Here is a 17508-nt window from a genome sequence, read left to right as displayed (position 1 = left end):
TTTCGAAAAAAATAATTCAGTTATTAAAAACTGTAGTGAAGGAAATATGTTACAAGTAGTCCAAATATCAATCAAGTTGAATTTAAACCACTCATTGCGCAGAAAAAGACTCAGCAAAGACCAAATCTTCAAGTCTACTGCCAAATCAATGGCTTCAATTGCCAAGAACACTACATGGAAAGCAACAGAGAAAAAGGTCAAACATGTTCGTAAAAATTAAAGAATCAAATTTCTTTTCACTAAGCAAATTTTCACATAAATCAATACATCAAGATTTTTTCCCCTACTTCTGCAGTAAAAGATGCTAAAAAAATTAAAATGTAGAAACAAAGCTCCCCAAAAACTCACCAAAAATTAATCAGACAGAGTATTGTAGAATCTAACTCCAAGATAGTCTCAAAGTTATTCTTAATCTAAAACATTTAAAACATAAAAGAAGAAAAGAAGAGATGAAAGCTTAATAACATTTTAAAGTTTCATCATTCCAATTTTATCTACAATATTTAGATTTAACCTTAAAATCCTAGAATTGTTCATCACTGTCAAACAATCAAAAAAGAAAAGAAAAAAATACTAAATGTATACTTTGGAATTACTTAAAATACTTAAAAGCAGCAACTAAACTTCAAAGTAACAGTTTACAACTAAATAAGTAATTCCTCATTACAAAAATAAAAGTAATTCCTAAAATGTAGAAGAATCAAAGTAAATCCTCATTATAAACATCAAAGTGTCTTACCTTTGCATCTATTGGTATTCTTATAAAATATTAATCAAAGTATCCTACAATTCCTTATACCAAAACTAAACGTACTACTCATTTATTCTCTTTTCCCATCTGTCATGGGTTGTGTTAAACTTCAAATTAAAAGGATCGAGAATGATACCAACCGACAAGCCATTCTCCAAACGTAGAAATGGACTAGTCAAGAAAGCTTATGAGCTTTCCATCATTTGCAACATCGAAATTGCTCTCATCATATTCTCACCATCTGGTTGTGTTAGGCATTTTTCATGCAAGAAAAGGTACCTCTTACTAATCACACCCCATTGAATTACAACTATCATGTTCATGTTTATCATGTTTTTTTTTTCAACTCTTGGTAGAGTTGAAGGTCTGCTTAGCCGATACATAAATTTGCTTGATCAAGATAGAGGATGGTAGGGATTTTGATTCAAATGATAAATCTTTTTTAGTACAAAAATAAAAGATTTTGCAGATATTAAAAGTTGAATTTTTAATATTAATATTTTGATATTTTACTAGTATTTTCTTTTCTTTTTGATTGCTTGGTAGTTAACTGATGAATAATTCTAAGATTTTAAGGCTAAATCTAAATATTGTAGATAAAATTACAAATAAAACTTAAAAAAATATACTTAAACTACAACTAAACAAAAAGGAACAACTAATTAACCTTATTGTTGTAGACCCAATTCCCCCCTTTGTTGCAAACCAAGAAACCAAGATAATATAAAAATCAAAGAAAAGTTGCAGCCATCATCGAAACATCAGTGACCAAAATTGATGGATTTTCTAAAGTAGAAAACGTGGCTTTTTAACTTGATTTCAATTTGCCTTGCATTAGAGTTTTGGGATCTTGAAAATTTTGGGCTGAATCTTTCGAAAACTAGAAAATGAGTAAAGAGAAAGCTTTAAAAATCTTAAAGAAAGATTTAAAAATTCTAATATGGACCAAGAAGTAGAACTCTATTCGGAACTTTCAAGCTAATTAATATACAGAAATCCATAAAAATTAATCCAATAACATAAACTCATCAGAGTAAAACAACCAAACTAACATGGTAAAGAACAAAAATGACCACTCAAAATCAAATCTGAAGCAGAAAAAACTAAAATTTCTTGAACCTAATGGGTCGATAGGGAAAAAAAATCAGCGATAACTTTAGCAAACATTAAGGTAGTATGAGAGCAAAAGAGAGTTAGAAACCTTGGTTTAGTTTTCAGTTGCAGTAAACTTGGAACCCACCAAATGACGTGATTCTAATGAAAGGGAAAAGAAAAAGAAGAAATCAAGCAAGCAAGGGAGTAAGGAGGATGGTTTCAGAAAGGTGAGGGGTAAAAATTGGAAATGGGAAAAAGAGAGAGTTTCCACCTTCGTTGAATTGCTATTTGGTAGTGAGGGAAGAATTTAGAGATCCTGGCTTTTCACAGAATAAGGTTGTTTTCAAAGAAAACGTAATAAACCATTACAACCAACCAAACATGGGTTTGGTAGTGGGCCGCCGAGTTGGGCTGTAACCTGTTCTTACTCCCTCCAATCAAACATGGCCTTATAATTTAGGCTCAGTTCTTCATTACTTAATAAAAGCATTCTGACTCCAAAAGCACTTTTGAAATAAAAGCTGTGAAGAATAAGCTGCTTTTGACTGAAATTTTTAGCTTTTCAGAAGTGCTTTTGAAATTTTAGCTTTTCCTCTCCCAAAAGCACTTTTGGTGCTTAGTTACTTTTTCACCCCTCCAATAACATAGTATTTTTCTTTTTTTTCTTGGTGCTTAATTACAATTGTGTTAAAATCATTAATTAAAAATAAAAAATATTTTTTAAAATACTAATTACAAATATTTAATGGTTATATTTAAATATTTAAAATATAGTTTATATATTCTAATTAAATTTTATAAATAATTAATATTTATTGCTTAAAAATATTTACAATTTATATTTCATATATTAAAATATTAACAAAAAGTTATAATAATTTTTTTATATTATTACTAAAATATAATAATATGAACTAATTTAAATATTATTTAAATGCATATTTGTTACTTGATAATAACATGTCTACAATAAATATTTTATTTCTCAAAAGCACTTTTTGACAGCAATGTTAAACACTCAAATTTTAAACCAAACCTTTCAAAAGCACTTCTCAAAAGCACTTTTCTACAGCACTTTTCTACAGCACTTTTTAAAAGCACTTTTCAAAAGCAATGAAGAACTAGCCCTTAATCTAACTCAGATAATGTTTTTTTGTTTCTCAAAATAAACATTATTTATTAATTAATTAATTTTTGAATTAAATAATTTTCTAAACTCAATTTTAATTACGTTAAAATCATAACAAATTTACTGTAAAAGAATTTATAGGAAAATATATTTAATTTTTCTAATTCAATGAATTCACAATAACCAATTAATTTAATTTAATTTTCTAACTTCAATTATTTAATTAATCGATTAAATAATAATTCAAAAAACCATAAATTAATTCTTAGGTCATTTCCATACTCAGAGAGAAAACTACATTCATTTTTGAATGCTTCTCATTTCCCTAACTTTACCATTTTTGTCCATTTGATTTAACATGCAATTTAATTCCGATTTTAATGAGCTAACAGAGCAACCGATTGGACATATGTGATTAGGGCTCAAATGATTTATAATTAAGTTTTAGCTTTTCTCCTATTAATTATAAACTCATTTAGCCACGAAGTCATTCCACTATAGTATCGTGATAGAGCTCTTCCTAATGACATACCATTACGAAAGCAACTCGATCAGTGACACTGTCATAACTGTGTTACCCTCATAGGATATCTTTAATTTCTTTAGGATAAATTCGCTCTCCTAATATGATCATAACATGCTCTTTCATGAAAAGTAATTACTATCAAATAGTAATAAAGTCATTCATCACAAGGACAAATGACCCGTGGCCACGCTTACATTTCATCTATCACGTAATGCCAATTAGAGGATATCATTTACCCATGTCTCGAGCAATGAATTCCACTATTGTGAAAACATACTATAGAAGTCGTATACCCAATGCACCAACTTTCAATTCGTTATCTATTTGAACTCAAGTTTTTACTTACATTAAAGTATAAAAGTGTAACGCCCCGAATTTTGGGCCTAGAAGAAATAGGTTTTGAACAAGGGAACATTTAGAAGACTGCACATAAATATTTAGTTGTGCAAGACAGTGACATAAATGAATGTCTGCTTTAGTGGTTAAGTGATTTAGGAGTGTTTGGAAGTGTCTGAGAAGTCAGGGGGTTAAAGTCTTGGCTTCTGCAGAATTTTTGGTTTTGCTCTTAATTGAATCTGGACAGTGGCGTTTAGGCCTTATAAGTATTAGTGTTTGTTTTATGACACAAAAAGAGCCTGTGGTCTAGTGGCAAGGTGTCGTGTTGTGTAACTGTGAGGTCTGAGGTTCAAGTCTTGGGTTGTGCAATGGGGTATTTATTTTGCTGTTTGAGGAGAAATCGATGGTCATAGAGGGAGTTGGGGAGAAATTGGTGGAGTGATAAGGGGAGAGATTTGAGGAGAGAATATTGGGATTTAGGGGAGGTTGTTGTTGTGGAGAGTTATACATATCATCTCATTTGTTCCTGGTTCTCGATGGGAGATCGGTAAGGTTTTCATCGCTTTCTCCAACCTGCATTGCTTCCATTCCTAACTGGTGGTGGTCGAGGTCGATTGACACTTTGCCTGGGAACCAAGGATGCGATGATCGTTGATTTTCGAAATAAGAGTGTTCAAAACGAAGGGAATCTGCAAATCGCATTAAGTGTGTAATCACATTGTCTCTTCTGTGAGTCGGCAAAAGTCGAAAAGCCAGAAATACGACGATTGAAGCCATATGGACCGAGCCCAAAAATATGGGTGTTAGACTGTTGTGGCCACCACAAGCGTTCTCGTGCTCTTGGGTCGTTACGGGCCTTGTTGGGCTGAAATGGGTCGTATGGGCCCAATGGGCTCGTGGGCCTCATACGGATAAAGTCCACATTAAGTGGCAAATACTGGACTGGACTATATAGTTCGCGTAGCCGTGACTGAATTTGGGCTAAATGGGCTATACGAGCGCGTGGGCCGAATATGGGCCTTGGGCCCATTTATACCGTTATGATCATTTAGGTTATCTGTGTCGCTTGAGGTGACTGCAGACCTTCGGAAAGGTTTTTAAATGACCGAAATACCCTCAAAGGGTAAAATTACCGAAATACCCACATAGGGTAGAATGACTGAAATACTCTCATAGGGTAGAATGATCGAAATACCCCCATAGGGTAAAATGATCGAAATACCCTCATAGGGTAGAATGATCGAAATACCCTCATAGGGTTAAATGACCGAAATACTCTCATAGGGTAGAATGACTGAAATACCCTCATAGGGTAGAATGACCGAAATACCCTCTTAGGGTAGAATGACCGAAATACCTTCATAAGGTAGAATGATCAAAATACCCCCATAGGGTAAAATGACCAAAATACCCCCATAAGTTTAAATGACCAAAATACCCCCATAAGATAGAATGACCGAAATACCCTCATAGGGTAAAATGACCGAAATACCCCCATAGGGTAAAATAACCAAATACCCCCATAAGGTAAAATGATCGAAATACCCTCATAGGGCTAAATGACTCAAATACCCTCATAGGGTAAAATGACTGAAGTACCCCCATAGGGTAAAATGACCGAAATACCCCCATAGGGTAAAATGATCGAAATACCCTCATAGGGTTAAATGACCGTAATGCCCCTAGAGGGTAAATGACTATTTTACCCCTCGAGTGTAAATGATTGATTTGTTCGTGATGTAAATGACTGATTTGTTTGTGATTTAAATGATTGATTTGTCTATGAATGGTATGACTAATTCTGAGCATGGCATTCTATATACGCGACATACTGCATGGGGTTGGGATACAATTATGGAGGAAGTACTGTACTGGTGGCTCTGCCACAATCACTGTTACTGGTGGCTTGGCCACATATACTATTCTTGGCGACTTTTTGTGATCTATCGTTGTCGGCGACTTTGTCGCGATGCTCTTGATGGCTTTGTGCCAATCATATTACTGTACTTATGGCTTGTAGCCATTCTGTTTATAGCTTATAGCTATCCTGTTTACGACTCTTAGCCATTCTGGTTACTGGCAGCTTTACTGCAATACTGATTAATGCCACAACCGGTGCTAATATTGGTGTGTTGGCTGGGTGGGTCAATTTTATCCCCACATGATGTGTTGGTTGGTGCGGATGGTGTGTTGGCTGGATTGGGATGGGTTGTATGATTGCATTGTTGCATTTCTATTACCGATTCTATCACTGTATTGGGCTTAGGCCCACATGTATTCTGTTTCTGATTTTGATATTGTAATGGGCTAAGGCCCACACTACACTTTTACTGTTTTGTGTTAAAGCCACATTGTTACATTACTAAAAGGGCTCGTGCCTGCATCATTATCGCTTACATTCTTGATGAATGGTAGGGGATTACACACTGAGTTTTTGTAAACTCACCCCGTTTTTAACCTTTCAGGTAATCCCTAGCGTTAGACGGTTCGGAGCTGCGAGGGACTCGTAGAGGGCCACACAACTGCACAAGTTTTATTCTGTTTTTCTCATTTACTAAACCACTTTGATTTTGATTCGGGTTGTAATAAGGCTTTTAAAATTTTGGATTTTAAATTTGAGATTTTATTGATTGTGATTCTTATCTGCTAGAAGGAGAACCCTGTTTTCCAAAACAATAACTATTTTCAAACGCTATGTTTCCGTAACTCAATTTTTAAATAACACGTTTTCACAAATCATTTGTTTTAAATTAAGCTTTCGCAACAATAATGTTTTGAAGGTAACAACGTTTCTTTAATTAACCTCGATTGAAAATAAGCAAATGCAAACTGAGGTTTTGTACAAGTTTGAAATGGCAAGAAGTTTGAAATTTCAAGAAGGGTTTTTCAATGAAAACATGGTTTTCGAAAAACATTTCAATGTGACACACCAGATACGACCATAACTCTTAGGCCGGGTTTGAGGTGTTACAAAAAGTCATGCATGCATAGTTCATATATTGACCCTCTGGTTGTCTAATGTTTATTGTGCTTGAGGATTTATTGTGCTTGAGTTCAGTCCAATGTACTATCAGTCTAGCCAGTTACATATATGTTTCTATCTTCTAGAGTCATCCACTCCAATGTCCAAGACAAGACATCTCTCCAGTTGGACTTAATGCATGACATATTAGTCTTTAAATCGGTTTGCTCATTTTCAATTAGACTAAGGACATGTTTAAGTTCGTCTACTAATATAAGTAGACAATAAATTTTTGATCTGATCATGTAATGCTGCTTAGTATTAGTTAAACATTAAACAATCAATGAGTTAATATTTGCTTCTATTTTACTTTACATGCAAAAACCACGTGAGGACAATATATAAAGGGTATTAATGTAATTCATGAATAATTTTAGTAAACTTGTAATTTTTTCAAATAGATTGGTTAATAAAATAATTCATGGATTACATTAATATAATTTGTATAATGTTCTCATGTGGTTTTTGTATGCAAAAAAAATAGAAGTAAATATTGACTCACTGGTTGTCTAATGTTTAAACTAATGCTAAGTGATATTATATGGTTGGATCGTAATATAGAATAACAAGGGTTTCACTGGGAGATTGTTTTTGTATTAAATAAACTTTTACTAATTCAATAAGGGTTTCACTTCTTCTCCCTACAAATAGATGGCCCTATTAAGGCTAAATTGTAACACCCCAAACTCGACCGAGTATGTTCGATCTGAAAATGGTGAGCTACATTAGCCACCGAAGTGACTCTCTATTAACTTTCAACCTAACCTCCAACACACCACTTACTTACAACAAATAAGGTGTTAAGTTATAACACAACAATGAAATACTATCAAACATACAAAGTAAAACATGCGAGTTATTTATAAGGTTCGCGCAACAACTATGGTTTGCATATGATACATAGCATAGGTTCACCTAATAGAATATCATATAAGTTCGCTGTATCGCATTAAAGCATGAGTTCACACATAGGTTCGCATACCAGAGTAACACACATTATTCACATAAAAGCACAAGGCATGAGCTCGCATAATAATACGGGTTCACAAGGTAACTACAGTTTACATACTTCCTAGGTTCACCCATAAAATACTAAGTTCTCATGCAATACAAGCTTTGCAAATAGAGAAATCATTCACATAAGGGTCATTCATGCAAAGGTCATTTATGGAAGGGTTCGTAGAAAATATTACTTTGTAATAAAACTAGCGCGCATGTGATATTTAATACATACTATGACAAAGTTGAAAGAAAACCACATGGTACTCATGCAAGGAAAAATAAAGAAACATCAAACTTTATTCATACTGAGAAGAATTATATCTAACAAAGGTTTTACTTAAGGTTCGCCGAATTGAAATAAACTTAAAATTTCAAAGAAATTGTTTCAATAATATAATTAAATTATAATAAGTCTAAACCCACATAAATATAAACTTTTTCACCTATTTCCAATGTTTGCCAATATCTATTCAAGGATGAGTTTGCCAAGTCATCTACCTTGCTACTGTCATCTGCGACCTACTTACCTACGAAGTAAAATAGGTATGAGTGAGTTGATTACGAACTCAGTGAATAATTAGGAATCAACAGCATATGCTTGTAAAACATAGTTTAAAATAGAGAGAAGACTTAGTATGAAGAAAATCGTATTGCGTGCTGGGTTCGCGGTGAAGATGCGAGACCCTATTCGTAGATCTGGCTTGTTAGAAAACATAAGCTTGTAAAAATAGTTTTGCATGTGCTTACTAAAAATATTACTTAAAAACTTGGCTTGTTCTTGTTTGAAAATGGATAGCATGAAACAAGCTCACATACTTGTCTTATTAGAATGGATGAAGAACATAAAATATGTTCTTGCACTTGTCTTAACATACTTATCTTATCAGAATCTATGGAATATGCATATCTCTTTATAATGCCTTAGAATGAGTCAAAGAGTCTTTAACATGTGCCAAAAGTGTAACATAAAGCTAAACACTCTCCTATTTGCCAACATGTCCCATTGAATGGAGTGTAGCTCGGCATTCCCTTATCTCTCCACGTGCCCTAGGGCCTCAACGCCCAAATCACAGAACTTATAGGTGAGTACTCACAATCCTTTGGTATACCAATATATCCAACATAAGGGCTTCCAAAGGAGCATGTATAGAAACTTATCACATAGAGCTCGCATAACATAGCTTATAAAACCGTACTTTGAAAAACATACTTTAAAACATAGGCTCGCATAGGAGCACACATAAAACATATCTTTAAAACATAGCTTGCAAACATAACATGGAAACATGTTTTAAAATAGAGTGTCAGAGCTTAAAAACAAAGTTTGTAGAAAAATTTTATTCTTGGAAACATAATAGTTCACACGCAAATTACGAACCCTGAGCATTCGTACTGAAAGGATGATAATTTAACACACTTATGACAACTCTTAACCACTCAATAAAAAAGCTTGAGAATTTAAACAAGTTTAGCTTTGCCTTTATCCTTGCTGGTAGATGGTCTAGTTTGGTTGTTACGAGCTTCGTTCAAAATAGAGACTTGAAAATAGAATATCAGTGAGAGAATTATCAGGGATGAAGGGCTTATTTATAGGCACTAAGTGACTTAGTGATCCTAGGATACCCTACAAGACTTAGGAACCCTATTGGTGTAGAAGAATGTTACTTACATGAAAAGTATTCCTAGATACACAATATCTTTATTTCCTAATTTGAGTTTGACATGACTTTGACTGGCAAACCCTAGTTCGTAACTCAACTGGCGTTCACCAACTCACCAAACCAATTGGTGAACCTAACTTGCAATAAATATGGCAAACCCGTTACCACATCTTTTGGCGTATATTACAACGCTGAAACATTGGTGAACTCATTGCTGATATACACCCCTAACCCGTCTCCATCGTTAGATTAGGATTACGAAGCATTATCGTACAATCAAAAACCTTTAAACTTTATACCAGTTAATAACTTAATCACATCATGAACTATTCATATACATGCATACTATCCCTAAATCGAGACTTAGAGGCCCTTAAAATAGCTTAGAAGTAATTTGGGACCAATTCGAAATAATTTGGAAAGTTTAAGAAAAAGATGCAAAGTTTGCAAAACAGGGGGTCACATGGCCGTGTGCCTCACATGGCCGAGACACACGCCTGTGTCTCAGGCTGTGAAACCTTTGAACTAAGGAGACACGATGTGTCCCAGCCCGTGTCCTCACTCGTGCAACTCTCTGAGGAGGGTCACACACCCGTGTGCCAGGCCGTGTAACTCACTGACTTGGAACATAGTAAATTCTTAGATGACATACGATCGTGTCGCCAGGCTGTGTACTTCAAACGGCTGAGTCATAGGCCCGTGTCTCAAGCCATGTGAACCTAAATTGCACCTAAATCAAGCCATTTCATAACCTAACCATTCATGAACATTCAACTCATTTGTGTACACTTAAAAGGGGACTTAAATAACTTCCAAACATACGTCAAAATGCCATTTTAAGATCCTATATCAACTAACCAATATGTCATTCAAAGGCACCACAATTATAACAACACAACATTTACCAAAACAAGTGAATATTACCTAATCCCATACATAAATACTTCATTCTCTTATGTGTCTAAAACACAACATAATTGACTATTTCCAAGTCAACATCTTGTACCAAAATGTCATACACATCAATTAGCAAAAAGTGACCAAAAAGACATACCTAATCAAGCATTATAAGTCCATCAACCATACTTAAACATCAAGACACAAACATACCAAATTACCATTTACATTTTCATTAAAGCACCATAAACCACCTTATACATGTTAATATTGCCATTTCCAAACTTAATAACCTAGTTCAAATATGAACTAAAACATGTCACAAGTAACCATTTTCAAACTATCATCAACATGCCAAGAGAACCATATCAACAAGCACTTTAAAGTAACCAAAATCACATAACTTGGTAACGTATCAAGGTGTACCAAACCAACATAGCTTTCCAAAGCTTACATATACCAAAACACCATTAACACATGCACCATAATACCATTACAAATCACCCTATACATGCCATTATAAACCTCAACCAAATTACTCAAAAACTACCAAATTGTCTATTGGATAATGTAATAGATCTCCAATGAGTTCTAATTGATCGAGCTTTCGATAATCTATAAAACCAAAAAAATAACTACACAAGTAATGAGTGCTTAATAAGTTCGTAAAAACTTTAAACATAGCATACCATTTCAATAATGAAATTCATAGAATAAGGATAAACATGTACCAATGCCATAAGCTTAATAAAAGTCTATATAACACCATCAAACTCACAACTTAGTATACTTGTTCATGATACATATGAAATCAATCATAAATAAACATAACATTTAATTTATCATCGTTACCATACGATCATGATTCATTCCATTTGCTTACTTACAGGTTTCTAATACCATGAGTTTAATATAAGCCTATTCAAGTATCATCAAGCTCACATGTTAGTAGATTCATTGGCAATCATATAAACTCATTTATAACATAAATAGATTTCATAAGATACATTATATAAGCATCAACCTTTTCATATAATTATGAACCTTTCCATTAAGTCACTTACCATTCCATTCCTTTTCTTACCCATTGAACCATCTAGAATTATATCAGATACTCGGGAAAGCTCACACGAAGTGTGCCTTTACATATAACTGTAACATTTCCTTTACATCATTACTCACACGAGCTATGAAATGGGCCTGCTCACACGAGCTGTGGGTCAGAATGTAAGCTACACGATGCTGCTCACATGAGCTGTGAAGAATCCGCAAAAAATACAGGACCTCAGCCATTGGCAGGACATTCAAGCCCAGCCCTGAAACATGAAATCCCTAATGATATGTCATTTGTAGCCTAAGAATTCTTAAAGTTTAATCGGGACTCGATATCCTTCAATTCGTCATAATGTGGATAAATTCACATATATATTGATTATTTTCATTAGAAACAACATTGTAAACATTTAATTTAATTAACATTATAATGATTACAGGTCATACGAATTTACTTGGCTAAATTGCAACAATGACTAATTATAGGGGTTATTTGGTAATTTTCTCTTCTCGATTTTCCACTTGTTATTGATCTAAAATAATAGTTCTATAACACCCCGAATTTTGGGCCTAGAAGAAATATGTTTTGAACAAGGGAACAGTTAGGAGACTACACATAAATATTTAGTTGTGCAAGGAAGTGACATGAATGAATGTCTACTTCAGTGGTTAAGTAATTTAGGAGTGCTTGGAAGTGTTTGAGAAGTCAGGGGTTCAACCCTTGGCTTATTCAAAATTTTTATTCTAAGTGAATAAAATCCTTGGATCTAGATAGTAGGTTTTTAAATTATTGTGGTTAAAATATGATACAAAAAGAGCTTGTGGTCTAGTGGCAAGGTGGAGTGTTGTGTAACTGTGAGGTATGAGGTTCAAGTCCTGGGTTGAGTAATGGATTATTTATTTTGCTGCTTGAGCTGTGTAAGTAGTGAAGTTGGACTGAAACACAGCTAATGGGAGTTTGAATGGAATTTGAATAGAGTTGTTGGGGGAGTTGAAGAGAAATCGGTGGATTGATTCAAGGAGGGATAAGGGGAGAGATTTTAGGAGAAAATCAAAGGAAGTGAGGGGAGAGGAGAGGTGTGCCGAAATTAGACTTTGTACCAAAGAAAATTTGGCCAGAGGGGATTTTGCGCATTTTTGGTATACTTTCATTTCGGTTTTGTGAGGAGTTTTCACTCTTTTTGTTTGAAGGTCAATGTGGTAAGGGTTTTTGCTTTTTCTTCTGTCTCGTTCTTTTTGGTGTTGACAACCTCTCTTTGGCTGAATAGTGCCTTTCTCAATTGTCTCTTTTTCTTTCTTTTCCAAGTAATTCTACTGATGGCTAATCTATCTTCTCTCCTTTTTCATTCATTCTTTCTTTACCCTCTACCAAAACCTCTTTGTCCCCTAAACCATTCTCCTTCTTTCTTACCTTTTTGCTCTCTTTTTTCCTACCCTCTTTGTGCCAATTTTTTCCTTGCTATCTACCGATTTTGTATACCATCCGTATTTTACGGTTTTATACTTTCGGTAAGTTGGTGTTCGTTTTGACTTAAATCATTCTATTAGATAATTGATATTAAGGGGTTTCAACTAGATTGCAGGTAAAAACCCCGAGATCTAGTGACCAATGTTGTTCCGGTGAGTGAAGTGCTTAGGGATTCGGTTGTTCAATCAAGGTAAGTAACTGTTAATCAAGAAGTTACGTGTAATGAACAAGATTCTTTTTAAATTCAATTGATATGTGGTTAACTGAGTGTTACAGGTGAACATAGGTTCGGAAGTGTTCGAGGACTGTCTGCGGATCTTCTCGTAAACAGGTGTGTAAACACCCCATTGCAATCGTAGAACGGTAAAAAGCCGAAAAGCCAAAAATACGACGTTTGAGACCACACAGGTGTACGATCGCTCGTGTGATAAGCCTAACCCGCGAACCATGGGCGATTGACTGTAGAGGCCTCCATGAGCGTTTTCATGGGCTTAGGCTGTGATGGGCCACGTTGGGCCGAAATGGGCCGTGTGGGCTCAATAGGCTCGTGGGCCCCACACGGATGAAATCCATGATTTGTGGCAAATACTGGACAGGGCTATATAAATCTTATAGCCGTGGCAAAATCTGGGCTGATCGGGCTACACGAGTGTGTGGGCCCATTTGGGCCGAGTAATGGGCCTTGGGCTCATTTACACTGTTATAACCAATTAGGTTACCTAAGTCACTCGAGGCGACTGCGGACTTTTCGAGAGGTCGATATCTACACTGAGACCCTAAAATAGGTAAAATGATTAAAATACCCTCATAAGGTAAAATGATCGAAATACCCTCATAGGGTAAAATGACCGAAATACCCCCATAGGGTAAAATGACCAAAATACCCCCATAGGGTAAAATGACTGAAATATCCCCATAGGGTAAAATGATCGAATTACCCATATAGGGTAAAATGACCGAAATACCCTTATAGTGCAAAATAACTGGAATACCCCTATAAGGTAAAATGACTGAAATACCCCTATAGGGTAAAATGACCAAAATACCCCTATAGGGTAAAATGACTGTTATACCCCTAAGAGATGAAATGACTATTATGACCTTATGTTATGTATGACTGATTCGCTCTATGATATGTATGACTATGATTGAGCATGACATTTTGCATACACGCATGAGATTATGCCACGACATATTGCATGGGGATGGGTTGTTATATTTGGAGGAAGTGTACCGTACTGAGAAGGTTGCACGGGTCGCCCAAGACGACTGTGGACCTTCTGATGGCTATATGTCGTTTATCTTACTGACAGCTTTGTTGCAATACTATTTAGAGCCTCAACCGGTGCTAATCTTGGTGTGTCTGGCTGGGTGGGTCGATTTTATCCCTACATGGTGTGTTTGGCAGGACGGAGTTGTGTGTAGAGGTTGGATTGGGTAGGACTTTTAACTGCATATCTGCACTGATTAATGATATTGTACTGTTACTGCATCGATTAATGATATTACATACTGTTCACTACATGACTGATATCTGCTACTATTATGGGCCAAGGCCTCATTGACTCTATTACTGAAATTGGGCTAAGGCCCACATCGTTACTATATTAGGCTAAGGTCCACACTATACTGTTACTTAATAGGGCTCAGGCCCAGACTGTTACTGCATGTTATATACTGACTGACTGATAGGGTATTACACACTGAGTTTTCGTAAACTCACCCTTTCCTTTTAACTGTACAGGTAATCCTCAGCTATAGGCGATTTGGTGCTGCGAGGGACTCGAAGGTGGCCAGACAACTGTAGCTATTCTACACTTGCTTTTATTTAAATTTAAAGTTTATGTTGGGTTTTGTTTATGTAATAAGACTATTTACATTTGTTTAAATTTTTAATTGGGCTTTTGCTTACTTATTTTAAACTGCTAGTTTAGGAGAAGACGAATTTTCAAAATAATTACTGTTTTCAAAGACACAAAATTTTAAACATTAGCGTTTTCAAAAGCTTACGTGATTTTAGATCAACCTATTATAACAATAGCAGATAACAAGGCAAACGTTTTGATTAGTTGATTCGTTAAATAATAAAAAAAGGGTTTTTAAACTTAGAAATGAAATTTTTACCAACAAGTCCAATTTTCAAAAGACACTTCAATGTGACACGCTAGATTTGACCATAACGTCTAGGTCGGGTTTGGGGTGTTACAAGTTCCATTCTATTCACTAATTCTAAACAAAAAATCAATTCATTTTATGCAATTAAGTCTTGTAAGAGCCCATTTTTGCTCGGCCCATAAACCAGTAAAAAAACCCAAATAAATAAAAATTATTAAAAGTCCAATTACAATGGGCCAAATTCGGGTTGAAGCCCAATCACTGAACCCAATTACAAATCCCAAGCCCAAAACAAAAATACACAACAGCAAACCCTAGCAACCATGGCTCCCAGCGCCGCAGCCGAGCCCTCCGCACGTGACGAGCCTCCTTACGCGTGAACCTTGCCTCCGTACGTGCCACGTCCAAAACCCCCGTACCTGCAATGCAACAAGCAGCGGCAAAGGAGTAACGACATAACAAATGGACAGCAAATAATAGCAGAAAAAATGAAAAAAATGTAAAAGAAAAAAAAGTTTTAGAGAATTTTATTTTGGCTTCTTCTTTCTGTTTTGGCTATATAAGGCCAATCATTTTCTGTAAAAAAGGTTACGCACAATATCAATACAAAAAAAGAATCAAAGAGGAATATAGATTGAGTTTTTTGAAGGTTTTCTTTCCTTCTTTTACTCTCTGCATTTTTTTTCTGCCTTTTTTCTTTACTATTATTTGGATAAAAAAAGAAAGAGGAAGGGTAAGGGTCGAGGTCAAGGTCGAGGTCGAGGTCGAGAAACTCACCTGGTGGTCTGTGGACTCCTCGTCGGCTCAATTCGCCATCTGTGGCGGAGCTATGGCGGAGGAGTAGCGGACCAGCGGCGACACGGGAATGGGTTCAAAACCCTAGTAGAGAACGAAAATAATTTTTTTTAAATGTAGCAACAACTATTTTTTATTTAAATTGTTGTTTAAATAGTGGTATTGTACGACGCCGTTGTCATGATTTTAACGGAATTAGAATTAGGTTGACAAAATTATTTCATTAGGAGAAAATATAATTAATCTGAGAAATAGAAAAAAAATGTACTGGGTTGGAAGAAATTATAAAGTATTAGGTTAAAAGCTCTGGAAGCACATATAATTGGACCTAGAACAGGAGAGACCCAATTCCCCTTAAAAGGAATACAAGAGGACGACAAACCCTGGTATTTTACATAGGGTTGCTGCCCCTCTCCCTAAATAATAGGGTGCTAGAGTTTCTTCTATTAATATTATTTGGCTTCTACCAGTTCAACCAGTATTCTCCCATCTCCCACTATAAATAGATGACACAAGTAGGCTTCAAAACACACTTCAAAAAAGAGAGAAAGACAAGTCTCTCAAGTTTTCAGTATTGCTATTCTATAACAAAGTAGTAGAAAGTTTTATTTTCCTACTGAAAGTAAAGAAATTAATATTTGGTTTTGTGTTTGATTCAAATTTGTTTTAGCCCACACCCGAAGTAGTTCGTGGTACAAGAATAGGGAAGAAGGTCGTCGGGTGAATGTTGGGAACGACAAGGATCTGTCTAGCCTAAAACACAAGTGCGATTTTGAGAAAAGTTTATTATTATAAATATCACAAACCAGCTCGGTTTTCAAAATTTTATTTTTTCATTGTACAAGAAAACTATTTTCGAATTGGGTTTCTTTTTAACAGACAGTTGGTATGTTAGGTAAACAAATTTTGTATGCCATTGGGGATATAAAGCAAAAGAAACATCACCAACATTGTTCGCATTCAGGTCGGATCTTCGGATGTTGTTGACCCTGAAAGTAGTTCCTATATATCTAACTCGCTACGCACGGAAACAAACAAATTGTACGCTAAGCGTTGTATGCCCAGTGGTGCTAATAACTTTTAAAATCAACACATAAAAAATTAAGTAATTAATAAAATAATAATAGTAGTAATAATAATGATAATAATAATATTCAGCAACATAAAATTTCAATAACTTAATTTCAATTATATATATTAGCATAAATGAACTAATATTTCCATATCATTTCCAATCACTAAAATTTCGAATTCATAAATAACTTTGAAATCTCTTTTCATATTTCTTACATTTTAGTCCCCATTTTCAAACTTAGACTTATGATCTAATACACAAATCTACCACCCGAGTTTTCCAACAATGAGTCTATAACGATAAATAGGAATAATTACGGAGTTGGTACATTAATATATTAAAGATTGATTAAGTAATTTAATCGAGAAAATCATTAATTAAATCTCTAGGACTAAATTGTTAAAGTCTAATTCCTATTGGATTTTAATTTAGAGAAGGCTTAAGGACCTAGTTGGTAATAATCCAAAGGACCTAAATGTTATTAAACCATTGTTCTTCTATGAGGTAGTGGGAAGTAATGATGATAGTCATTTATTTTATACAATTACAATTAAATATGTTAAATTAATGAGATAAACATGAT

The 17508-nt window shown here is 34.8% G+C and overlaps 1 long non-coding RNA gene across 1 annotated transcript; it reads right to left on the bottom strand.

The window, feature by feature from the left end:
- LOC128039772 (uncharacterized) lies at positions 1 to 2283 on the bottom strand. The gene is made up of 2 exons (XR_008194363.1): positions 1953 to 2283; positions 1 to 170 (listed from the first exon to the last, which is right to left on the bottom strand). It is a non-coding gene; the product is annotated as an uncharacterized LOC128039772 (long non-coding RNA).
- Between the last annotated feature and the right edge of the window lie 15225 nt (positions 2284 to 17508).

The sequence above is a fragment of the Gossypium raimondii genome, chromosome 3 (assembly GCF_025698545.1).
Source record: "Gossypium raimondii isolate GPD5lz chromosome 3, ASM2569854v1, whole genome shotgun sequence".
NCBI classification, from domain to species: domain Eukaryota; kingdom Viridiplantae; phylum Streptophyta; class Magnoliopsida; order Malvales; family Malvaceae; genus Gossypium; species Gossypium raimondii.
Note: the sequence above shows the minus strand (reverse complement) of the source record. Positions and strands in the feature narration are given on the sequence as shown.